At 41.4% G+C, this 27,055-nt stretch overlaps 1 long non-coding RNA gene across 5 annotated transcripts in view; it reads right to left on the reverse strand.

Moving 5' to 3' along the window:
- The window catches only part of LOC135089722 (uncharacterized), a 259,283-nt gene extending 235,874 nt beyond the window's left edge, over positions 1-23,409 (reverse strand). For all 5 annotated transcript variants that reach the window (XR_010261610.1, XR_010261611.1, XR_010261612.1 and 2 more), the window contains exon 1: positions 23,285-23,409. This is a non-coding gene — a long non-coding RNA (uncharacterized LOC135089722). The remainder of the gene's footprint in view (positions 1-23,284) is intronic.
- Between the last annotated feature and the right edge of the window lie 3,646 nt (positions 23,410-27,055).

Raw genomic sequence — 27,055 nt, forward strand, 5'->3', positions numbered from 1 at the left:
GGTACGAAATCCAAAAAATACAAGAGACGTCCGAGAAATTTGTGCCAGAAGGAAATTGCCTTTAGTACTAAGCCAATTTTCTTCAATCGAGGTCTTCCTTTACCTTCTTTCCCTTTCCCAAAGAATCCGAACAATCTACACGGACACACACACACACACACACACACACACACACACACACACACGACGAATCCTCACAATTTCTTGATCTCCCTGGCCTAAAAATTAATCCTTTTTCGTTTCTCTTCCTTCCTCTCTGGAATTTTCTCTTTCAATACGCGGAGAAACGAGGGAAGGAGGTAACGAGGGAGGAAGGGAGTTAGGGAAGGTGTTGTTCAAGAAAGGAAAAATGGAGGAAAGACAAAGGGGAAGGAGGAAGAAAGATACTATCAGAAACAGAGATAGGAAAGAGAAAATTCTTACGGTGTATCAATTTGACAAATACTAAATAATAATAATGATGAAAATAAAAAGAGTCTTAAAAGGATATCAGCTTAATCACCCTATAGATGGAAGAGGAATGATTACAAAAGAGAAAGAAAAAAAGGTAACTTCCAAATCTAACATTTACTGAAGACACTGATTTTCTTTCATTTTATACTTAAATGTTACCAAGAGCTGTAAAGAGTAAACTTGTCACTAACCTTTCCGAGCTGTACGTCGAAGTCATTCACAGTCAGAATAATTACTCTTTTATTCAGAAATCACAAAGAAAACTCGCAGAAAATAAAAATACACCCTCGCTCTCAACCACTAATGCATAAAAATCCAGAAACTGCGCAGAAACATTGCCTTGATATCGTATTCCATCCCATCTTATCTTTTCTATCCCTGTTTCTATTTTGTTCGTGCTCTGATCTATCTAAAAAGAAAACGGAGCATCTAGCCTGCCTCCAATTGTTCCTCATTATTGAAGAGCAGAAGGGAACATAAAAGAACAGGATACATGGACCACAGCCACAACCCCTCCTGCTTAACACGACCCTTCCCCTCCATGCCCTTGTCAGTGTTTTGTTGACAACTCTCTCTCTCTCTCTCTCTCTCTCTCTCTCTCTCTCTCTCTCTCTCTCTCTCTCTCTCTCTCTCTCTCTCTCTCTCTCTCTCTCTCTCTCTCTCTCTCTCTCTCTCTCTCTCTCTGAATAAAACTGTATAACATCATTCAGTGCAGGAAACAAGTTCAATTGTTCTATTTTCTCTCTCTCTCTCTCTCTCTCTCTCTCTCTCTCTCTCTCTCTCTCTCTCTCTCTCTCTCTCTCTCTCTCTCTCTCTCTCTCTCTCTCTCTCTCTCTCTCTCTCTCTCTCTCTCTCTCTCTCTCTCTCTCTCTCTCTCTCTCTCTCTCTCTCTCTCTCTCTCTGCATCCCTGTAGTTCAAGCATTTCGCAACAGCTACCGTGCAACACAGAATCCGCACCCACAAGTCTGAAAATCATATAAAAAAATCGTACCTTAGGCAATACAGTCAATCCAATTAGTAGAAGAAAAGTGTATGGCGTGCAAACACAGGTCCATGTCGTGGTCCAGGTAGACATTGTTACTGGGAGGTCCTGATAGGTTATAGGTTATACAACAAGCCAGGGACCTGAACGAGTCCATATGAATTCACGTTAGAGACTCAATTGAAAGGGGATTCCTGCCGTGTATTTTTCGACAAGTGGTGATTGGTACAGATCCAGCCAGGTGGGTGCAGGTGGATGGTGGGGATGCAAGGGAGTGAATACAGAGGACAGGTAAGAGGGTAGGTGTAAGGGACATATGTAAACACAAAAGTTAAGGGATAGGTGTGGAAAATATGACATTCGTGGAGGATTTGTGCATGGAAGATGGAAAGGTGTGGGCAATGGAAGCTGCGACAGGTGATACGGCAGGTAAAGGTGACAAGATAAATGAAGAAACACGTTAAGAATTTGACTGAATGACTGAAAGAAAAAAAGAAAGCATCGCAACAGAGGGATTATATGGTAAGAGAAGACACTAAATACGATCATAACTAAATAAAAAAAACATTCCATCAGAAGAATCATACGGAAAGTCAAAATATTAAAAAAAAAATAAATAAAAAAAAAAAGATCAAACGAAACCACATTAAAGCTAGAGTTATCACAAACATACGAAAAGGTGAAAAACGTTAGTCTGATATATTAACAGGGATAATGAAAAGGAAGAGGAACATCACAGGTAAAGTAACACTGCATCGATGAATATTGAGAGCGCATGATTAATTAGCAACTAAGGTGTTCATCTATGCTCGGTAAGTGGAAAATTAATGAGGATGTTATGTACCCTAGTGCTCATGTTTGACTAAAGTGGTGTTGGAACCTGCAGGAATATGAAGAGAGAGGAGAATACTCGTACATTAGTAGTAGTAGTAGTAGTAGTAGTAGTAGTAGTAGTAGTAATAGTGGTTGTTGTTGTTGCTGTTGTAGTTGTAGTAGTTGTTGTAGTTGTAGTAGTTGTTGTAATGTTACTGTTATAATAGTAATAATTATAATTGTGGTAATAACAACAAAAAACAGCAAAAAAAAAAGACAGCGACAACAACGACAATGGCAAGGCCACAGGAAAAAAATGAGAAAAAAAAACACTCACACAGAGAGAGAGAGAGAGAGAGAGAGAGAGAGAGAGAGAGAGAGAGAGAGAGAGAGAGAGAGAGAGAGAGAGAGAGAGAGAGAGAGAGAGAGAGAGAGATAACAAAGCAATACACATCACCAACACCCCACAATAAAAAAACAAAAGTATAGGACCAACAGCACCAACCACACACACACACACACACACACACACACAAAACAACAAATGGAAGGCTGGCAGGGCGGGAGAGAGGAGGGAGGTAACCAGGTCAGCAAAAATAAGGATGCATTGCCAAAAGAACACACTCTCTTATGACTTATTTGCTGGACGTCGCCTGTGACTGATGAACGGGTGGAAATTATAGGAAAAGTATGAATCCCTTTGTCCGAATACAGACACATACACATTCTCGTAATAGTGATGGTAATGGATGCTCTGGGAATTACTGATCGACTGGGTGATGGGGAGGGAATGAGGGGGAAAGAGGGGGAGAGGGAAAGGGTGGAAGGGTAAGGATAGGGATGGAGGGAAGGAGAGAGAAATGTTGTGGGTGTTTGTGTCTGTATCTTTCTCTTTTTTTTTTTTTGTCATTTAGTGGTTAAATATTATGAAAAGGTAAATAAAAAATAATAGGTGGTTTTTGGTAGATATTAACTTATTTCGACCACAATTGTATATATTTTTCCATGGAAGAGAGCCACTCGCCAAGGGCAACAAAAAAAATAATAATAAAAAAAGACACCTAAATGCCAGTTTTCATAGAGATAAGTGTGTCTATTATTACTACCACTATTATTGCTGCTGTTGTTAACAATATTATCACACCATCATCATCATCATCAATAACAACAACAACAGCAACAGCACCATCACCATCAACAACAACAACAATACAGACATCATTATCATCATCACCACCACATAACGCCAGCCATCAGACCGTTCCACCCTCCCTCCTCTGACACCCAACGGTCCTTGCAGCCTAGCTTTACACTACACGGACCTTCATATAATTTCCATACTTAATGTGTTAATCGGATTGACACATTACACGTAAGATTATGCTAATACTAATCCCCAGACCGCCCCCGGAATGCTGGTAACTGTGTAAATAAAATGATACTGATAAGAAGGGAAATAACTATGCTGATAGTGGGCAGAATAATATAATGTAGTACAGATATGCTAAAAAGAAATGGGGAATTTTTTAGTATAAGTTTCTCTCTCTCTCTCTCTCTCTCTCTCTCTCTCTCTCTCTCTCTCTCTCTCTCTCTCTCTCTCTCTCTCTCTCCCAGCCACCAGGTAAGTCAGGGCTGCGAGTGAAGAGCATCGGGAAACTTGAATGCAACACGCGGCGACAAAGAGAATTTTCAGCGCGCAAGGCTCTCACTCCCGGCACTGAAAGCACGACGCCGCCACTCACACCTCCTCCGCCGGTCCTCAACGTGGCGCCTCATCGTTATTTTATACTCGCGCGGCGGCGGATACGTGTACCTGTGTGAACGATGGTAATCAATAACACTCCCGCGGTTACCTCGTGTGTGTGTGTGTGTGTGTGTGTGTGTGTGTGTGTGTGTGTGTGTGTGTGTGTGTGTGTGTGTGTGTGTGTGTGTGTGTGTCATTAATGGACATGCATTATGGAGCATTTTAGTGATGCAAGATTGATGAAGTGGCTCGATTCGAAAGGCTTAAGTTACGCTTGATACTGGAAGGCGAGGGAGCGAGTGAGCGAGTAAGTGATGTTGTAAATGAACATGTTCCGTATAACCAGAGATAGATATACACCGCGGATTTGTACTTAACCTAACATTCCGGGAAGTAAATACAAGTTAAATAGAGGCTTAGAGTGAAGCATCCAGCGGGAAACTCATGCATGACAAATACGATTATCCTCACTCGCCTTGTTAACCCCCCGGAAACACTGAGGCATTACTAATAGAGGTACAAAGGAAGAACCGACATCAGCAGACCTCTTGGCCCTTACGATGCTGTGATAAGCTACACTGTATAATATAAAGTAAGAGATGTAGGGGAAGAAAGATGAAGAAAATGAAGGTGAATGAAACGAATGAAGGAATTTAATCAACATTCCCTGTCACACACACACACACACACACACACACACACACACACACACACACACACACACAGACACTACCGTCTTTCCCACACACCACTACCTCCCACGCAAACACACACTTCCCTTTACATGCTAAAAAAGTAGCATCCAATTTGCGTCAACTTCCGAGGGTTCCCAAGCGGCAGGAGCACAATTACCACAATCAGCGCCAACAGCATACGGGAACAGCAACAAGAGCCGCGCTACGCTTTCCCTCGTGTCTCGGCAGCAGCTCGTGACTGACCGCCGGCTGCACTGTTTACATTGCATTAGCGAGGAACACGGCCACGGTAATGCGATGGTACACTGACCTGACCTCACGTGACCTGACCTTATGTAGCCTTGGCAGTGTACCGCATCTGTATTTAAACCTGACCTAACCTGACCTGACCTGACCTGACAGTCCCATAGTCATAGTTTCGTGTATTGCTGAGGTTATTTCTCTTCAGTTTTCTTTTCCCTGGTATCTATTGTTGTTATCTATCTATCTATCTATCTTTCTATTATATCTTATCTGTTTCTCTTTATCTCCCATTTCTCCTGATTAATATTTCCACGACCTATTCTTACCTCCGTTCTTCTCTTATCACTTATATTTCATCTGGTCCAGTTTCATATTTATTTTATCGCCTGTCGCTTCTCTTTTTCTTTTTTTTCATCGTTTTAATGTACATCTATCTTCCTTCCTCGTCCTTTTCTCCTACATACTCTCTTAATCATCTTTCAGTAAATCTCTCTCTCTCTCTCTCTTCCCTACGCTTCATCTTCTAATTGTCCTTGATCACTTCCTCCTTCTCCTCTCTCTCTCTTTCCCTCTCCCTTCTCCTCTTCGCAAACAGCTTTATCATCTACCTTCCATTTTCTTTCCTTCTTCCTCTCCTCGCCTTCCTCATGATCAAATTCCTTGCCACCATCCATCCTCTAATCAGCTCCTCATTAACAAGCAATTCAGTTAAGTTATTATCTCTGTCTTTCTCCTTCTTCTCCTCCTCCTCCTTCTCTTCCTCCTTTCTCTCCCTTTCTCTCTGATTACAGTCTTGTTTTTTCCTTAGCTACTTTCTCTGACGCACACAAGAGAGAGAGAGAGAGAGAGAGAGAGAGAGAGAGAGAGAGAGAGAGAGAGAGAGAGAGAGAGAGAGAGAGAGAGAGAGAGAGAGAGAGAGAGAGAGAGAGAGAGAGAGAGAGAGAGAGAGAAACATGCTATTCACTGTATTTTATGTTTTCCTCTGATATTTTCCCTCGAGTTTCCACAAAGTATTTTCACAGCGTACTCTTGCTTAATTCAGTAACTCACTCTCCCTTGAAACACTCGTGAGCCGTGAAAGATAAACGTACAAAAATATCCAAGTAGGGAAGTGTGGAGTGAGAGGTAATCGCATTTTCATAGTAAGAATTGTAATCTTTCCTGGACAATTACGTACAACTTGGTATATGTATTTTTCTCAGAGAGGGATGAAAAGGGGGATATTTCTTAATCTCTCCGTGTTATTTCTTAGATATCCTTGAAAAGTTTTTTTTTCTTTTTTCTTTTCTTTTTTTTTTCTTTTTGTCTAACGTGAACTTGTAGACACGTGGCCTTTGAATTCTTTGAAATTACTTCCCCATTTATTTCAAGCTTGCTACGTGCAAGTATCAGTGACGTCTGATTGCTCCACCAAATGACAATGAAGTGTCACGTGCACCTAAGGAAGACGAGAAGAAGACACTTAATGTATACAATTACTGAGAGGAATATTTGGTGGGCCGGTAGCAGGAGGATGATGAAAGAAGACTCAAGACAACACCTAGTAATCCATGAAATGTTTGTCTGCTATTTCTGTCCGTAATAATGGAGGTGGAGGATTCTAGATGGATAAATGGCTACATGAGAGATAGAAGTCTGAGAACAGGTGACTGAAGGTTTGAAAATGCCCACTGAGATAAGAAGTGCTTGTCATTTTCTCCAGAGAATAATTTTGGTGGTGAAGAAAGCAGGTAAAGAAAGCAGTGGATGAATAGTTGAAGATGAAGGAAGAAGCAAGAGTAAATGAATGAACTTCGTGAGAACCCTAACACAAGACGCATCTCCAGGAATCCTTCACCACTCTTGTCCTTAGTTAATCCTCGCGACATCCAACAATTCACAACACTAAAGACACAATACAAGATCTTTTCCACCCACGTGTAGGAATGAAAAGAGGGATTAAAGGAGCTTTCTAGTGTCTCCTCTGTATAATAGTTAGAGGTAGCTGTGGAAGAAAAGGAAATGCATCAGAGTCGTTTGTGATTAAGGGAGGATGTGTCAAATAGAAGGTAAAGGGTTAACATTCAGAATACAATAGAAAAATCGCTTACACGGACACACAGAAATAGAGAAAACAGATTAATTGTGCATTTGGATACGGAGTTCTCTATGCAGTAGAGCAATAAGCATCTAAAACGTTCCACATGATTGAGAGAGAGAGAGAGAGAGAGAGAGAGAGAGAGAGAGAGAGAGAGAGAGAGAGAGAGAGAGAGAGAGAGAGAGAGAGAGAGAGAGAGAGAGAGAGAGAGAGAGAGAGAGAGTGTTAAAGCATCGTTGTCCCATATCCCGAGTTGGTGATTAGAACAGACAACCAGAAGCAGATAATCAGGTATCTGTGAGAGTAACAAGACAGGACGCACCTTCAGACATAGAGGGTTTTTCAATAACACGTCCGATTTCCAGATCTATTGATTAATTCTTGCATCCCCGAGACCAGATTTCCTATTTTCTTTTACCGTGACAGGACTTTTGAGCCTCGAGATCCAGTAATATTAATCCCGGTGGAAATTCAGGTGTTTATCGTACATATTCTCGTGTTTCAGTATCCAAAAAGAAATATAAGCGACGGAGATCGTGGATGACAACAGTAAAACGCCTCAGCTTTCCGGCCAGTGTTGGATGCTTAACACGTACAAGCGAAACGGTAGTGTCAGAGGGAATAATATATCACAAACAAAGCTGATGATAACAAAATATTCACGTACAAAGGGCTGAGTCTGGTGCATCACAGGCGTTACAGAATAACACGCCTAATGCTACCTGGGATCTCCTCTTTCTCTGCCTCTCTCCCTCTTTCTCTCTCTGTACGTCTAACAAAGCAGAAAGTTAAAAGCTAAACCTGCCATAGTCAACTGCGTCTCTTTTCACAACCAAATTAATTACGCATAGAGTAATGAGCGAAATATTTGTACTGTAAAAGTCAGACGCATCAAAGGCAAATTATCATTCCATTACGTGTACTGCTTCCCATTAACCTTCCGGGCATCGCGGCGCGGGAAGCAAACACTGACCAGAGTGGACAAAAGAGATCCGATTCCACTGATGAATGGTTTTTCCGTCAGCAACAAAGAATCAAAGCATTACTGTTGCCTACACGAGAGAGAGAGAGAGAGAGAGAGAGAGAGAGAGAGAGAGAGAGAGAGAGAGAGAGAGAGAGAGAGAGAGAGAGAGAGAGAGAGAGAGAGAGAGAGAGAATCCCCAACCCGAGATAAAGATTAGCAGCCGTGTCAGAACTTGGCATTGGAAGAATTAGTTGATACGAGTTCATTCGAATCTGATTCTTATTGCGATGTTGAGTTTGAAGTGCAAAACCACGAGTAAGGCGAGGAACAAAAGTTTGCCAATAAGAGGTAATCCAAATGTCGTTCTTACTGCACGGACATGAAAGCACAAACGTAAATTACAAACAGGAAAGTGAAAGATGACCAAAATACGAGAGAAAATTTGAGATCTGGTTCTTGGCAAGCAGATACAAGTTCCCAGGTGACAAAATGATTACGAGGTGACAAAGCACAAGAATGATTTGGTGAAAAGTTAGACGAAGAACAGTAATTTACCTTTCCCTGCAACCTATCTAAATTATGAAGTACCCTACACCAGCAAATAAACGCTTCACAAAAAATAATAATCGTAAACGTTGCTTGATACGTTTAAATGTACGTAAAAAATATCCGAGGAGCTTAAAAAAAATATAGATGCGTTAACACGATTATTGACTTAAGCCAACAATAGACCGCAAAACATCTTAACTGGAGAGAGAGAGAGAGAGAGAGAGAGAGAGAGAGAGAGAGAGAGAGAGAGAGAGAGAGAGAGAGAGAGAGAGAGAGAGAGAGAGAGAGAGAGAGAGAGAGAGAGAGAGAGAGAGAGAGAGAGAGAGAGAGAGAGAGAGAGAGAGAGAAATAAAATAACACCCTCATTTGCGAAGATTTTCCTAGAACTGCACACAGCCAGGGGAAGAGGAAGTGCTGGGGAAGAGGAAGAAAGGGAAAGCCGCCCCCTGCCCTTCTCAAACCCCCTGGTCTGGGTTTCAGCAGGTGACTGTGGGCTGTGGGATCTTCTGAAGAAAAGGCTGGATCCTATTACCTGCTTGAGGGAAATGAGAGGATCAAGCTTCTGTGTGCGTGTGCGTGTGTGCGTGTGTGTGTGTGTGTGTGTGTGTGTACCAGGATCTTTGCTACCAGACACTCGGACTCACAAAGAGGGACGTTAAGGGAGCAAACATTCTATCTCTTGTATTTACCTTCATGGGAAAACATAAGACAAACTCCCGCTGCGCCGTAAGTTAGGCTGAGTTAGTGGGGATCTCGCGAGCACCTGCTATTTTAGGCACAGCAGAGGGCGAGAATCAGCTTAATTGGCCTTTTAACCTTTCCTTTCTTGAGTTCTTGGGATTTACGACTTTCATTATGTTTCTCCTTAAAGATTTAATCATTACTTCCGTGTCTCGTTATGCTTTGAGAGAGAGAGAGAGAGAGAGAGAGAGAGAGAGAGAGAGAGAGAGAGAGAGAGAGAGAGAGAGAGAGAGCAAGTGTTGTGCTTCTTGATAGAGTTGCCTCCTTCACCTCGCAACGGAGGCGGCATGGAGATGTGTTGCAACAGGATAAGTGCTCTCTCTCTCTCTCTCTCTCTCTCTCTCTCTCTCTCTCTCTCTCTCTCTCTCTCTCTCTCTCTCTCTCTCTCTCTCTCTCTCTCTCTCTCTCTCATTATATATGTTTGTACATTCATTAGTCTCCATTGTCATAAATCTTCATGCTGGGATGTTTAAGCGCTCCGATTTTTTCCTTTTTAAAATTCTTGTAAACTTTTAAGGTTTGTGTAATTCTCTCCTCTTTGACACTTCTGTTTATGTTAAGTATTTGTATGCACATTTTGTTGCAATTATCGGTTCCAGAATACAATTTGTTGATTCCGCCTTTTGTTTGTTGCTTTTTTGCTGTTGCTGTTGATTTCCGCGGAAAACTGCAGTTCTTTTTTTTCCCTCCCCTTCTGTATTTGCTTACGATATAAATAAATGGTTGAAATACAATTACGATGTGTTTTTCATTCACGTTCGTCCGCTGCCACTTGAAAATTTCATCATGACCCGAAACGCAGTAATAAAAGAATGCTTTATTACTTTTGGATGCGCTTGCTTTACAATTTACACAATATAAATGGAAACATGAAAAGGGATTGTTTTAATAATTCCCTTCCAACAATTATTACACTAGTTTTATGAAGTGGATTCCTCTTTTTATCTATATGTACTTCTCTCCTCTTTTACGTATTTCCCTCCGTGTTATACGAAAGGAAGAAAATGATAAAGTAACGACAAACTATAAATACCTAAATATCCAAGGAAGTGAAGGAGAAATGAGAGGAAAGCAGTGTAAATGATTGCGGCAAGAATGAGAGGGAAAGGGAGAGTAGAATGCGATACAGTAGTAAATGGGGAAAAAAGAAGAAAAATGGGGAAATGGGAGAGAATTTATCTTCCATTATTTCTGCGTAGATCAATATCTGTCTATTTATTTGTGTACTTAAATGTCTATCAATATTATCACGTGACTATTTCCTAACCCAATTTACTGTCTACTTAAATAAAATAAAAAAAGTAAATTCCCGTCTATTCAAGGCAGTACACGTGTTCCAGTCTTCTCTCATGCGCATCATCGACCTTTTTTTTTTTTTTCCCTCTCTCTGGCTGGTGAGTGGCACATGAGTATTCACCAAGGTCAGAGAGCCACCAGACACTAGGCGGGGCAGTCGTAGTGCTGCTCCTTCTCTTTGTTCCCTCTCCTTCCTAAGTGTATATATATCTTCGGTATCCTCAATGTCTTTGCTCAACACCAGAACTTTCAATGCACCACCTTGACACAACACATCTCTATCTGTTCGTTTATCTACTTCTCTTTTCGTCCATGTAAATCACCAAGTTACTGTCGAGCTCTGCCTGTGTAAGATTATATAAATTATGGTGTATCTAAATTATATTATTGTGCATCTTGCTGTACGTCTAGATTAACATGTGTATCTGTATCTATATCTGTCACTGTTACTGTCGATGTATACGCCTGTGTAATATTGTCTAAATTATTATGCGTCTAAATTACTACGTATCTCAGTATGTATCGAAATTAATATGTTAATCTATCTCTTTACCTGTCAGTTTTTCTCTCCATCTAAATCAACACATTTATATATATATATTTTTCATCAATACAATATGTTTATCTGCTTATCTCTATGGTTTCCTTTCCATGTAAATTAATACACTCTTTCATCCATACGTATTTATCTATCTCCTATCAATTTTCCAGCTCAACCAATCTACCCTTACCGGCGCTTCCCTTCCCTCCCCCTCATCCAATACCTTGTAATAGGAGAAATCTGTCACTATACTCCCGTTCCTCTACTTCATCAGTCTCGCATCAGTCAACGACCCGTCCCTTCCTCCCTTCTTTATCTAACATTTCCATTTCCACATTCTCTCCCACTGATTCTCTTTTTCCTTTTTTTCACTAACGTATTATATATCTTTGTACCATCCTTCCTTCTCGTATCTTTTTTCTAGTCTTTCTTCACAATACTTTTTTTCTCATTTTTATCTTTTACTTTCCTTTCTGTGACGTCAAACAGCTACAATCATCACACACACACACACACACACACAGTACTTTTCAACACTATTTTTCAGTCTTTTATCCTCTATTTCCCTTTCTGAAACATCAAACCCAACCTGAATCAATGTAGCTCTCTCTCTCTCTCTCTCTCTCTCTCTCTCTCTCTCTCTCTCTCTCTCTCTCTCTCTCTCTCTCTCTCTCTCCCGCAGCGTGTCACCCATGAACTATATTTCAAAAACACGAGTTGCAGTCATATTATATTCGCTCGGGTCAGTTTCCTCCCTGATTTATGGTATTTTGATGAGCCGCCCCGCTATTTTGTTTCCAGGTGAGAGCTCCGTCGCGCCCCGAAAAAGAGAGGGTTTGTCCGTGATTGAGTGGATTTCGCCAGGTGGTGCCGAAAAATGTGCCCGAAAAATGTGTATTGATAATTCGTAAAAGGTTCGTGATTTTGGTGATTTTTTCCGTGTGTTTGTTCGTGCGGCCGGGTGGTTAATCGCTTGTGTGTGTGTGTGTGTGTGTGTATGTGTATGTGTGTGTGTGTGTGTGTGTGTGTGTGTGTGTGTGTTTCCAGACAATCACCACCATCACCACCACCACCAATACTACTACCACTACTCACTTCATCTCATTACCATTCCGTCTCACCCTTCCTTCCTAACGGACTTCCTTAGCAGACTGTTCGTATAGTAATTACTTCCTCCTCTCACTCCTCTCCCTTCCACACACCTGCCCGACACACTTGTTAACGCAAAGTTTTCCCACACTGACAAAACACGACACTGAAACATACACACTTACAAGCACACACGCACACACACCTGCTGTTTCTCTTTCTCTCTAAAAATAAAAGCCAGGTATACACATACATACATGATTACCTCCTTCTCAAGCATATAAACACCTTGTCTAAATGTACACAAAGAAAGGAAATGACTACATAAATATAAAAACGAGACAAACACTTAAATGTCTTCACCATCTCAACTGAATGTACTTCCTCTTTTCCTACTCTCTTTTTCACTACACGCATCTGTTGTCCATCGTCAGCAGTTGCCACATTCCCCCTATTCCCCCTATTATCCTTCCTCCCCTCTTCCCTACGGCAGGTACTCTTCCCCCTCCCCTTCCCTTCCCCATCAGATGCGCTATCATTACACCCGTGCCACAATAATTGGTTTTTAAAAGCGAACGATCCGAGTAATAATTTTTGAAACCCAAACTCTCCATCATTTCAAGCTAAATTCTGATATGTGGGATGATTCAGTGATGGTGGTGGTGGTGGTGGTGGTGGTGGTGGTTTTGTCCTTTAATGATTAGTGGTGATAAAGGGGATGCAAAATTTGATGGAGGTAGTTAGAATAGTATTTCGTCTTGTGTATCTTATTCTCTGGAGACAATGGAAAGAAAAAAAGAAAAGAAACTGAAAAGAATGAAAATTATTAAGTTCACAAACACAAACACACACACACACACACAGAGAACAAAAACAAAATACCCAACCTAGCAAAGTTGATTACAATTACACGCGAAACCAAGTAAAACCAGATAGGAACAAATACAGTACATGAAATTACATAAGAAAATGGATCTTAATGTCAGAAGCAAAACACAGGAAGGAAGAAAGGTCAAACAAGAAACAAGAAATCAAGAACGGCTCACAGGACGCGAAAGTGAGTAAAAGGGAGAGTAAGAGAGGGAGGGTACTGCTGCTGTTGACATGAAAAATGGTCTGCTGGGAGAGGTGAGAAAGGTGAGAGGGGCGAGGGAGATAAACACGAGTCCGATGCGGTGGATGAGAATAGAAATCGACAAGGAGATGGATAGCAGTCGGTTCTTCTGGAAGTGGGACTGAAAGGAGTGGAGTGGAGTGGAGTGGAGTGGAGTGGAGTGGAAGAGAGAGAGAGAGAGAGAGAGAGAGAGAGAGAGAGAGAGAGAGAGAGAGAGAGAGAGAGAGAGAGAGAGAGAGAGAGAGAGAGAGAGAGAGAGAGAGAGAGAGAGAGAGAGAGAGAGAGAGAGAGAGAATTCAGACAAACAGGCAGACAGAAAAACAAACAAACAGGTAGAAGGATAAACAGGCAGACAAACAGACAGACAGAGACCGTAACAAGCGAGCCAGACTGAGAAAATATACTGACTCTAAAACCACGTTTCACTTACTGGAAATTGTGGCAGAGAGAGAGAGAGAGAGAGAGAGAGAGAGAGAGAGAGAGAGAGAGAGAGAGAGAGAGAGAGAGAGAGAGAGAGAGAGAGAGAGAGAGAGAGAGAGAGAGTAATTGTGAAGCGAGATGTGAGCGCAAGGGTACCAGACAATGCTAGCGATGGTGTAAGTGGTGCATGGGGAGTCGTGGCGCTCGAGTGAATGAAAAGTGGAGAGCATCAAGCGATTGTGCGCCAAGGAAAAAGGGAAACACATCATTCAGCAGCAGGAATATTCATCAATACACGTGAATAAATGGAGACTGCGCGAAAAATAAGTGAAAAAAAAATACTGACGGATAGGGAATGAAAAAGGAAGAACTAGCTGATGTAAAATTAATGTCTTGAGAGGAGAAGGAGGAGGAGGGAAAGGAAAAAAGGAATCGGCAAGTGTTTGATAATTGCGAGGGTGAAGATCCGCTACACGAGTTTGCGAAAATATAACTGACCAAAAAATGTGTAATGGGAATAAGGGAATTGAAGTGAATTGAAGGGAATTGAAAAAGATGACTGATGGGAGAGACGAAGTAAATGAGAGAGAGAGAGAGAGAGAGAGAGAGAGAGAGAGAGAGAGAGAGAGAGAGAGAGAGAGAGAGAGAGAGAGAGAGAGAGAGAGAGAGAGAGAGAGAGAGAGAGAGAGAGAGAGAGAGAGAGAGAGAGAGAGAGAGAGAGAGAGATATGAAAACAGAGAAGCGCACTGAGACTATGACATTTCAGATCCTTTGTGTTGCGATAGAAGTGAATGCATGAAGAAGACAGAAAGCAGGAAGCAAAAAAAAAAAAAAAAAAAAAGAAAAAGAAAAAGCAAAAAAAAAAAAAAAATCCCAGAGCGGTTCCATAAGCAGACATCCCAGCGCGCCATGACACCATAATCGCGCCAGCAGGTTCCCGCCGCCACAGGTGCAACATTACCTGTGCATTACGTGGCCTGCGGGGTTACCTGCCGCCCGGAAAGCAATTCAAGTCCACTCAACCTAAAGTGAAACGACGATACTGACAGTTTGTGGAAATTAGAACGTTCTGGCGATGTGTATGTGCGTACTGCGGTGACTATGTCCGCGATGTGGGCGTGGGGGGGGTGTTGTGGACTTTTCTCTGTATATGTTTATCTATAAGTTATAATGTATTTTGTTATGTAATTAAGGCTGTAGGTATCTATCTGAACTACGTAATAATTGAATAACTAACCAACAATTTTTCTGTCTATTGGTCTATTCATCTACGTATGTGTCTGAGGTACATACAGTAAAAGCACATAAAAGTTTACATGCATTTACCCAAGGCGTCACGAAAACTACAAAACAAACGCACAAAGTTTCACACACAAAAAAAGAGAACTACATTCATTACCACTTTGGAATGTTGCTCGCGGCCCAAAGTTTGTAAGAGAACATAAAACAGGAACTTCGGGTATGTTTAGAGCACCGCTGTCTCACGCGCCTTACATATGCTACAAATCTACGACTATTTACCTGCACACTCACTTCCAAACGGTCAGTATTTACCTTTAATTTTTTACTTGCCCTGCTGACAATCTCCTGACAACTCCTGCCAATTAAAAGATTGTCAGATTAGAGGATTTGAAAGTGAAGACAAACGTGAAATACAATGGAAGTGAATGTAGCAGAATAACAGATTTTTGAGCAAGAGTGTACCTGGCGTGCGTGGCGTGTTCACAGGTACACACAAGAGTTAAGCGCGGCAAAACACATCAAACATGCAAGAATGCTGTACCAAGCGACTCAGGCCAGGTAAGTAAGGGGACAAAATAGCCTGATTAGTAATTAAGTAGGTATTCAGGGCAGGGAGCGTCGCCGGAAGAGCTGGTCGAAGCAGTGCATTATTTTTTCACCTGAGTAAGTTATCATTGTTTACGTCCTGGCTCGCTCTCTTCTGGCGGAGCATTGTACATACTTAATGGAGGGAAATAATTCATGAAGGATACATGTGTTTTTCTTCCTCTGTCCATCCGAGGGGGAGATGAATAATACAAAGGCAGATTTTTAGTCAGTTGTGTGTACAGCACCTCAGGCTAGACATATATATACACACACACACACACACACACACACACACATCTAACTTGCACATATTCTCTTTATAATAACGATCCCTCCTTCCTTTCACAATTTTATTTACTCTGCATCAAATCTTAATATACAAAAAGCAGCCGTGAACCTCCACTGAAAGAATATATGCTCTTTGTTTAATACGCCAACACTGAATGAGCAGAATCCAACCCCTTTTCATGAACCCAAACCCTTTCACACCTTTACTCTCTCTTTCTCTAAACGTGGAAGTGACTTATCATTATCCCCCCTCCCCTCCTTTCTCTTTTCCGTCCCACGAGAATATAGTGAATAGAAAACTAGAACAAAATATAAAAACATAGTTTATAGATGTGATACCTGATACCTAAACTCGTATACACCTTTCCTCCCTTAATACTGGAATAACGAAGAAAATAATTAGTTCTGTACACCAATTTCACGTTGACATTAAAAGGTCAAAGATGATACCTCCTTTTACAACAAATTGCAGTTACAATAAGCAACTTCTCCCTTCAAATTAGGACAAGGGAAAATGACCAATCGTGTAATGCAGCAAATCTGGAGAGTATTGAGTTAACGAGTGTTCTGTTATTCTGTGTTGTGCTGTGTTATGCTACGTACCGGCTTGCTACCCCTATGATATTATGTTCTACATGGTGGTGTGTCGTTGTTGCGTTTTCTGAGAAGGTATACCGCGATACACTGATTTTTATTTATTTATCTATTTTTTTTACATGTGTCCTTAGTATCGTTGTTTTTAATAGATCCCAACGCTAAAATAAATATATGAAACGATAAGCTGGATGCTGTAGTGATGTATCGAGTTTCCAGAAATACAATTCTCTGATATATTGTGGTTTTCTTACTGTGTCCTTAGAGACGTGTTGGTTTGAGAGTTCTAACGTGAGGAAGACAGAGAAGACGATGTAAGCTGGGTGGTGTCATGTTTCCTGTGATGCAATACTGGGATACATTGATATTTTTACCTTCTGTGTCCTGAGGGAACTGTTGGCTTATGAATGCTTACCTGAAAAGACAGAGGAAAACGATATAAGTTGCCTGGCATCGTAAACAATAAAGGAGATTATTGAAATAATGTAAGATGGATGACGTTAAATATGACACTAAAGGAAATGAAAGAAAAACCATGATAAATATAAGACATCGTAAAGAGAAACGAAAGAAAAGAAAACACGGTATAAGAAAACTGACACGGTAAAGAGAAAAGGAAATTGAAGTAACCTATGATAAAAGGATGGCACGGTAAACACAGAATCTTAAAGGAAACTATAAGAAATTAATGAAAAGGATAGAGACAAACAGAAATCAAAGAAAATTGTGAGAAATGAATAATGATAAAAAAGAAAACAAAGGAAAAGGTAGTAAACATTAATCCTAAAGACATGACTGGGTTAATTATAAGAAAAAAAAAAAAATGCGGCCCGGAAATAAAAGAATAATGAAAACATATATATTCTGCGGGCGCCTCGTGTTAAAAAATGTCATGATGTAATTTCACGAATGATGTGTAAAGTTGATTAATGTTTTCTGGTTCTATTTTTCACACACACCCGGTCTGGTCCCCAAATTGACAAGGTTTTGTTGAATAAATGCACGCGAACATCCATCCCCTTTCCCTACCACACACACACACACACACACACACACACACACACACACACATCAAAAATACTCCTGTCTCTCATTTTTTTTCTTATCTTTCTTCATCTCCCTATTTCTTCATGTATCTCTCCTTTTCCTTTCCATCTTTCGTTCCCCTCCCTTTTTCCTTTCCTCTATCCCTCCTCTTTCACTTCCCTTCCATCTTTCTCTTCCTCCTTAATTTTTTCCCCCCCATCCCTCCTCTTTTTTCCTTTTCATTGTTTCTTTCCTCCCTCCTTCCTTTCCTCCCTCCTTCCTTTCCTCCATTCCTTCTCCTATAGCTCTCACCACTCCCTCACTCACCTGTCCTTTCCTACCTTCCTTCCCATCCTGTCCTACTCCTTCTCCTCCTCGTTCATACACCTGTCTCTCGTCCCTCCCAAAATGTAATCACCCGCGGAATCAGGGTAAAATAATGGATGCCATATTTCCGGGTTACACTCTGTTACCGCCATAACCTCATTTCCATCGCCACAAAATTCTGTAAAAGGTTTTGCGTGTCACGATTCTCACTTTTTTTCCCTCCCCCACTGTCATTTTATAGACCAGGGATATTTCTCAGTATAAACTTTGTGGTGATTTGTTTATTTGTTTATTTATTTATTTATTTTTTTTGGGGGGTGGAGGTTGTATAACAAACAACAGGTGTGAATGTCGCGTCTAATTAAGGAAGTGGAATAATGCTCTTAATGGCTACAGTCATAGTCTCTCTCTCTCTCTCTCTCTCTCTCTCTCTCTCTCTCTCTCTCTCTCTCTCTCGGCTTTTATCGCAATTGGTTTATTTATTTCCTCGTTCTCTCTCTGTCTTTTTAATTGCAGTATTGGACAAAACGTCTATTAATATTGTTGTTTTGGAACACTGCGTCACGAGAGCTTCTTGATTAATAGTGGTGGTGCTAGTAGTAGTAGTAGTAGTAGTAGTAGAGTAATAGTAGTAGGGTAAAAGTAGACGCAGACGTGGAAAAAGAAAGAGAAAGAAAAACAGACGTAGAAGTAGAATCACATGAAGTAGCAACAGAAACAGAAGTAGAAAATAACAAAGAATAAATAAAGTTGAGAAGTAGAAACGCAAACGAAAGCAGGATAAGAAAAAAAAAAAAAACAAGTAGAAGCAGCGACAAGTAGACATAAAAGAGGCAGAAGCACCAACACTACGAAACAATATTAAGTAACAGTCTTCACGTTATTAAGTGACACGATGGCAAGGGGGAGGAGAAATTAGATGACTCTTCGTAGGATTAAGAGGTTAAGAGGACGCTGTGACAGGGGATACAGTACGGCAATAGCAACACCACTAGTTACACCACTTCCCTCACCACCCCCGCCACTCCACTACCTCACTGCCTGCCCTCTAATCACCCCAGGCACCAATCAGGCAAGGAATTCATCGTTTTCCTCCAGGACGGGTGGAATAAAACCTTCATTGTACATTGCGTGTTTAAATTCCTCCCTTGTGATACATTAATACTCTCTCTCTCTCTCTCTCTCTCTCTCTCTCTCTCTCTCTCTCTCTCTCTCTCTCTCTCTCTCTCTCTCTCTCTCTCTCTCAGATTTACATTTAATTCTTCATATCTCCATTCACAATATTGCCTTTTTTTACACGAACTCTAATATAATGACTTTAAAAAAATGAATTAAAGTCATTTCAAAATGTAAAGGAAAGTTATATACAATTCTACATATTCCCATTTACAATACTACGTACCTTTCAGATCGACACTGATACAAAAACTACACAAAAATCAATGAAAACCATTTGAAAATAGTCCAGAATAGTTATAGAAAAAGGAAAATTAAGTCTTGCTCACTGAACACACACACACACACACACACACACCCCACCTGTCCAAACCGACCCCTGAGGAAAGCTAATGAGACGACAGGTGTTGGGGAGAGGTGAGAGTGGAGCAAAGAGAGGTGGTGGTGGTGGTGGTGGTGAGAGGAGGAGAAATGAAGGAGAAAACGTGGAAAGCAGAAGTAGGGACGAGAGGTAAAAACATGAGAGAAAAAAGGAGGATGAGGATGACGAGGAGGATGAGGAAGAGGAGGAGAGGTAAAAGGATGGTAAAAAAACAAAGGAAGAGAAGAAAGAGGAGGAGGTAAAGTAGGAGAGAGAAAAAAAAAATGGAACTAAATGATGATGTAGCAAGGGGAAGATTTTATATTTGATGAAGAAAAATGGAGGAGTAAGAGAAAGAGGCGGAGGAGGAGGAGGAGGGAGGAGGAATAGAAGAGGAAAATCCAACTAGATGATGTAAAAAGAGAGAGAAAAAAACATTAGTTCCTTTCTCTCTCTATAGAATGACTAAATATAAGCAATTTAAGATCAGGAACGAAAAACGTATCTCTCTCTCTCTCTCTCTCTCTCTCTCTCTCTCTCTCTCTCTCTCTCTCTCTCTCTCTCTCTCTCTCTCTCTACCACAACACATCCGTCTTTAAGAAAACCTCAAGTAACACCGGGCTACGTCGGGATAGTCTTTCACTCTTGGGTACAATTTTCCCCCACATTTCCCTGCAACTGTCGCTTCGCCTCACCTCTTCATTCCCCACCAGTACTTTTCTTCATGCCTTTGTCTTTTGGTACTTTTTTTCTTCCATCTTGATTAAGGAGGGAGATGAAATGCGGAAGGGAAATAGAGAGACAGAGACAGAGAGAGATAGAGAGCAATAAGGCATTTAAGGAAGGCTGGTTTAAGTAATTGCCTCACCTGCCCTCGTGAGCGTGACAGGTAGATTGCCCACCTGACAGTTGCTCTAATTACTCTAATGGTAGGTGTCAGTCACTCACACATGATACAAATTACGGCAATAAAATAATAAATACAAGCATTAATACATACACATACAAACAGATAAGCACACCTGAGCATGACCACACTCCATTATATAAAAAAAAAATAAATAAATACGCATAAATACATAAATAAAATTACTAATGACGTCATTTTTTTTAACTTTTTTTTTTTTTACAATGAAATGCTACACTACAGGATTAACATAACATTTCCGAAACCCCCGTGAATGAGGGAAAGGGGATTGGATTTCCACAAAACTAACGTAATTCCAGGGAAAGGCGTTCGAACCCCACTAGTTACATTGTCCGGAAGCGCAGATTACATAGTATTTCTTAATGAATATGTCACTTCAACTCGACACACAGGCGGGACTCATAAGCGTGTTTTTTTTTTTTTTTTTTCAGGCGAAGTGTTGGTGTTCTCTGTCCCACGAGATCCGGAGCGTCTCTTAAGGGGGCTTAGTCAGGAGTTGGGGAGTGCGTTTGGTACATTCTGCTTCCTTTGTCTGTCTGTCTTTCTGTCTGCGTCTGTCTCATCTGTGTGCTTCTGCTTGAGTATCTCTGTTCATCTGACTCTGTTTTTGTTTTATCTATATTTCTATTTTACTTTCTCCCTCTGTCTCTGTCTGTGTACCTCTGCTTGTTTGTTTGTTTTTATGTTTGTTTGTCTGCTTCTGCTTGTCTGTCACCGTTTCTGTTTCAGCTTGTGTTTGTTTTTGTTTGTCTGTTTCTCCGCCTCTTACTCTCACTCTGTCACTCCCCCTCTCCCCTCTCAACCTTTCCTTCCCTTCCTCAGGTGAACGAGAAGCAGCAACGAGTGGAAATCTAATACCAAGAGACTAAAGACTGACTGGAACTGCCTCCCGATCGACCCTGACTTGACACGCCGCCTCTCACGTCTCTCCTGACGAACGAGGCCACACCGCGCCAGAGGGAGGAACCTGACGCCTAAAGGGAGCGGAGACACATCCTCGTTGATCTCCAAAAGGCTTCGTTCATTCGTTCGTTCGTTGGAAATGGTAAACAGATAGAAAGCAGAGAAGAAACGGCAGTGAGGAGACTAAACCCTCAGCGGCGGAAGCTTAAATGGAGAGAAAACTGGAAAAGGTTACAGAGGTACTTTAGTCTTTTGTCGTGTGAAGAGGTGGTGGTTGTGCTGGGGGGTGGTGGTGGTGGTGGTGCTTCTAGTCCTGTCTTATTCAAGATGGCTGACTGTTCTATACCCGCTCTTGCCGAAAGAACGCCCTGATACTGAATCTTTTATCGGCCGGGACAGGAGAAGAGTGACAGGAGCTGCAACAACACTTAAAAATTTCACCTTTGCAGTAAGACCTTATTCCAAACGGTTTCTTTGCTTTGTCCCTTTTTAACAGCGTATAATGGGTTTCCGAGGAGACTTGCGTGATTCCAGTGATAGTTTAATACGATTCTAAAAACAACAGCAGTAATAACACCCTTGAGAACATAAATAATCATCTATGCAATCTTAGAAAATAACCAAGTCTTATTTCTTTTTAGCAGAGCGTAATGGATTTCTAAGTAAGCTTTTGTAATTCCAGTCATAGTTTGATATTAATTCCGCGACATAGAGGAAAAACAACACCCTTGAGAACACGGCATATCATCTCCGAGGTCTTTGAAAATAGTCCTGGTGAGGGCGTTTTCATGATATAAACGATTCTACAGCAGCAATGGAAAAAAAGAAACACCCTTGAGGACACGACGAATCATCTCTAACCTTTGAAAACAGCCCCATGAGAGAACAAAGAATTTAAGAATCCACGGCCCTGCAGCAGCTACAGTCCGTTCTGGAGGCACTTTAGTGGTAGAAGGTGGACCGAGAAAACCATTTACATGACCTATTTTGTTTCTGGTATTTTGGAAAACAACACAATTGCCTCCTGCTGTTCCCATCATCGGCAGGAGAAACTTGTGTGGTGGAGAGGAGTTAAAGATGAAGAGATGGGAAGAAGCAACGTAAAGGAAACGGGGAGAGGTGAGGCGATAACACAAGGGGAAGAGAAGAGAGGTAACGTGAGGTAAAGAGTGGACAAGTAAAAATGAAGGAGAAAGGGAGGAAAGGAAAGGCGAAAGAGGACAGTTAGGGATAGAAGACGAGAGGAAAAAATGAGGAGAGAGGAAGAAGCGGTGAGGTGTATTGAAGGAAGAAACGTTTGGTGGGGAAAGAGAGGTTAAACTAAGGGAAAGGAAGAAGAGGCAAAGTTTGGTAAGGAAAGAGAAGGTTATGTGGGAAAGTAGAGAGGTTAGGTGATGGGGAAAGGAAGGGCAAGTTACGTAAGGGAAGATAGTTACAGTGAGGGGTAAAGAAGGGGAGATAAGATGAATAGAAAGACGAGAAGAGACAAGGTGAGGGGAGGAGAGAATTAGGGCAGGTTACGTAAGGGAAAATAGAGGTACGGTGAAGGGAAAGAAAGGGGAGATAAGATGAAGAGAAACAGAATGATAAGGTGAAAGAAAAAAGTGAAGCAGGTTAGGTAAAGGAAAGGAGAGGTACAAAGAGGAGAAAGAAAGGGGAGATAAGATGAAGAGAAAGAGGTGAGATAAGGTGAGGGGAAGGGTTCTGGGTCAACACGCCTCAAGCCCCACAAGGAACGCCACCTGACACCTGCCTCGCCCAGGTGTGTGGGGCAGGATATCCAAGACACACCTGTTCTCACCTTTCCTATCGCCTGACCAACCAATTATTTCTTTAAGGCGAAATCTATGGATGTCACCGTAAATAATATTGGTGCTATTGTTTCTATTTCAGTTATGATGACATTCTTACGTCAGTGACTGTAATAGTAAAAGTAGTATTACCACCACCATCACAACAATTACTGTGGTTTCGAGAGTAAACGGCCTCGGTTGAAAATGGCGCCACTCAAACCAAAACGGCTCGGTCTAGTGGAGGCATCGACAACAACAACAACATGCAAACAGGCTGCAACTCCACTTCCCTGATCTATTCATCAAACATGTGCAAGTACAATATGCAACACTCACCAGTCTCTGGCGCTCCAAGGTGTCAAGGCGAAGGGGCAAGGCGTTCACAGGTGTAAAACAAAGGTGCAAGTGTACTGTTGCTGAATCACGGACAGACTGCCGGTTCCTCCCTCCCGCCTAAGCTGTCTCTGCTTTTCGTCGCCAGGGTGCAGCACGTACGTCACGTATCTAAACAAGCTCGTTACCAGTCTCTTTTCACCTAAAGCATTATTACATTTTATATATTACAATACAAATAATACAATAATAGAATGAATACAATACAATAAATGATTAAACAGTACTGCGTTGAACATCAGACCACTTCAGATTAATATATACGAGTACCAAAGTGGACAAATAGGAATAACAACACAGTACAAGGAGCGGGTTAACTTGAATAGGCAGAGCACCAATTGTTCCACACATCATAATCTTTGCTATTTTCCTCAAATAAACGAAATACTAATGACAAGTATGCGTTTGGTTACAGAGAAGCCGTTCTGCATTTAGAGCCGATTTCTCCTACTGCCATTACTGTGACTACATCTATCACCACCTGTACCTTATCCATAATTATCACATCTGTTTAGAAGGCTGTGGCATGAGGACCGATGTAAGAAGTGCACGTGTATGTCACAGTAACATGCTTATTACGAACGACCTTTTATTTTTATTATTGTCACAATCGAGTGAAACAGCCAGTGGGACAGTGAGATAAACGCCACATTTTAATTATAGTTTACCTGACACGTAAAAAAGATAAAAATAAATTGAAGAAATGAAAGAAAGACGTAATGTACCGCCATCATCACTGTCGCTGTCATTATCGTCATTATCAACACAATAAATATCTTATAATGTGCGTCAATCATCTCCTCCTCCGTCTGCCGATTATCTATAAATATCTCTCATCTCTCAATACATCCCATCTCCTCGTCCTTCTCCTCCCCTCCTGCTCTTGATCTTGAATGCTTTCCAAACACTAAACACTTATCATGACGACCACTAATTATGTCTGTGTTGACTTCTCCCCCTCGCACTCAAGCTTCACGACCTTGAGCAATGTTACCTGTGATTTTCAGACAAAACCTCTCGGTGTGTGTGTATGTGGGGGGGGGGGGATGGAAAAAAAAAGCAGGAAAACATCACAGAAAGGAAGGAAAACAAGTAGCTATTGCACAAGTCAACAAAAGATTCGTGGAGGTAGTTTAACGTGCAAACAGAAATGTACAAGATAAAATTGTTTGTCAGCTACGTCCTTTCTTTTTCTATTCATTCATCTCTCTCTCTCTCTCTCTCTCTCTCTCTCTCTCTCTCTCTCTCTCTCTCTCTCTCTCTCTCTCTCTCTCTCTCTCTCTCTCTCTTTCATTCTTCATCTCATTCACTTTGCTTGCTACATTTTACTTCCTCTTGCTTTCACTCCCCCCACCACTCACTCTCTCTCTCACTCTCTCTTCCCCTCTCTTACTCTATTTACTCGCTTCCTCCTCAGTTACCCGTTCCTTACCTGTCCTCGTTTCATTTTATCCCTTGTCCTCTTTTACCTTCCCTTGCTTCCCTTTCATTCACTCCTCAAACTCGATTACCGATAATTGTCTTCATCTCCTCGCCGCTTCTCCTGCATTCTTTCTCTTTCATCTCTTTATTTCTTTTTTTTGTATCATTCTTTATTTTACCAATTTGGCTTTTACTCTTTCCTGTTTCACGTTTTGATTTAATTATACGTGTAATTTATTGCTTGTATTTAACTGGTTTTATTTATTACTCTCTCTCTCTCTCTCTCTCTCTCTCTCTCTCTCTCCCAGTCTTCCTCCACCTTTTCCGATCTTCCTCAACTTCACCTATCTTCTTTTCCTTCCCCACCCTCCCTCATTATCTCCCAGCACCTCTCACTCTCCCCAAGCATCCCTCACGCCCTCCCACTCCTCCTTCCACACTCTCTCACTCTCTCCTTCACGTCCTCACAAAGCTCTCACTCCACCAGGTAAACACTCCATCCCACACAAAGCCGCCCAGGTAAGGAGTGTGGTCGACCCTTTGCCAGAATTCGCGCCTGAGCTCTACTGTCAAGGCGAGGAAGGAGGGAATGATAAGCGTGATGTTTTAGCTTTAAGATCTGATGATTTGAGGTGGTGGTGGTGGTGGTGGTGGTGGTAGTAACATATGCTCTTACAATTTTTGCTATTGTTGTTTTTTATTTTGTTGTTCAAGTAGTAGTAACACGTGATTATTTTTAGTGATGGTGATAGTTATGATAACAATGATGATGATGATGATGATGATGATGATGATGAAAGCACAAGTGATGGCAAACTAATATGTATTAAAATTTCCACCCCGGACCAGACAGGGAGCAAAACTGCAAACCGAAAAACGAAGAAACGAAAAAGAAGACACACACACACACAGAGAGAGAGAGAGAGAGAGAGAGAGAGAGAGAGAGAGAGAGAGAGAGAGAGAGAGAGAGAGAGAGAGAGAGAGAGAGAAATGCGCGCGTAAAGGGACAGAGAAATTCCATAAGCGATCATTTCAATTATAATCAAAGTGTATTGGATCTAAATATTTATCTCCTAGTCCGGGAATTTGGCGAAACATTAAATTAATAAAAATTAAAAAGGAAATTCATATGACGGCGCAGGATCCTCCAATTTAATTAATCCTGAAAGCTGGTCAGTGACGAATTTCTCGGTCTTTTTTTTCTTTTTCCTTTTTTTTTCTATTTACTATACACATTTTTTTCTTTTAATCTATGTGGTTGTTAGTGGATTTTCAGCAAGCGGCGCATGTGTGTGTGCTAATACCTGGGCTGTGACGCCTCGTTCACCTGTTTAATTATTGCATACCTCGCTGATTACACCTGCCCGTCCCACCGCCCGCCTCTTTCACGGTACTTTTACAGTGTGTGTGTGTGTGTGTGTGTGTGTGTGTGGCTGGCTTGGAGGATGAGACGTGAGGGTAAAATTCCTCCTCCCTTTCATGTGGAGCGGTAGGATGGCCTCTGGAAGTATGATTAGACTGGCTACCAAAGAACCCCCTGGACTGCTGTATCTTTAGCCTGAACAAAATTACCGTCACCACCAACACCTAACCTGAACATACCTAACCTGACAACCACCCCCAACACCTAAGCTAACCTGACAACCATCACCAACATCTAGCCTAACTTAATCTAATCAAACCTCATTTAACCTAAAATAACCTTAAACAACATAACAATCACCGCAATCACTAGCGCCTAACCTAACTTAACCTATCCTAACAACTATTAAAGCTTTACTTCTATATTACTACTACTATTACTACTACTACTACTACTACCACCACCACCACCACCACCATTACCTCTCCTGTTTTCAGGCCTAAGTGGAAAGATGCCTCGTCCAAATTAAACTGCAGATTCTCTTTAAGCATTGAGTAGAATTAAATTTCCATCGTGATGCGCGGCAGTTGGAAAATGCTTCTCCAATAGGCGGAAAGCGATTACAGGAACTGGGAGGGAACCTGGATGGGTGGAGGAGGACAGGTGGAAGTGGAGGGGGGACAGGTGGAGGTAGTGGAGGAAAGGTGTAGAAACCGGAGACTCGTTGGGATAGGTCGGGTGTGTTTGGGCTGAAGGGAGAAAAATGGTATACTAGAATGGAGGAAGGAGTATAGGATGAGAAATAGAAAGGAGGAAAGAGACACAAGAACAAAAGAGGGAATGAAAGATAGGAAAATGAAAAAAAAAAGTGGGGAAGAAGTTGCAAGAACGAAAAAAGGGATGAAAGATAGAAAAGTTTAAACTGAAAT

Source organism: Scylla paramamosain, chromosome 33, assembly GCF_035594125.1.
Source record: "Scylla paramamosain isolate STU-SP2022 chromosome 33, ASM3559412v1, whole genome shotgun sequence".
Taxonomy (NCBI): domain Eukaryota; kingdom Metazoa; phylum Arthropoda; class Malacostraca; order Decapoda; family Portunidae; genus Scylla; species Scylla paramamosain.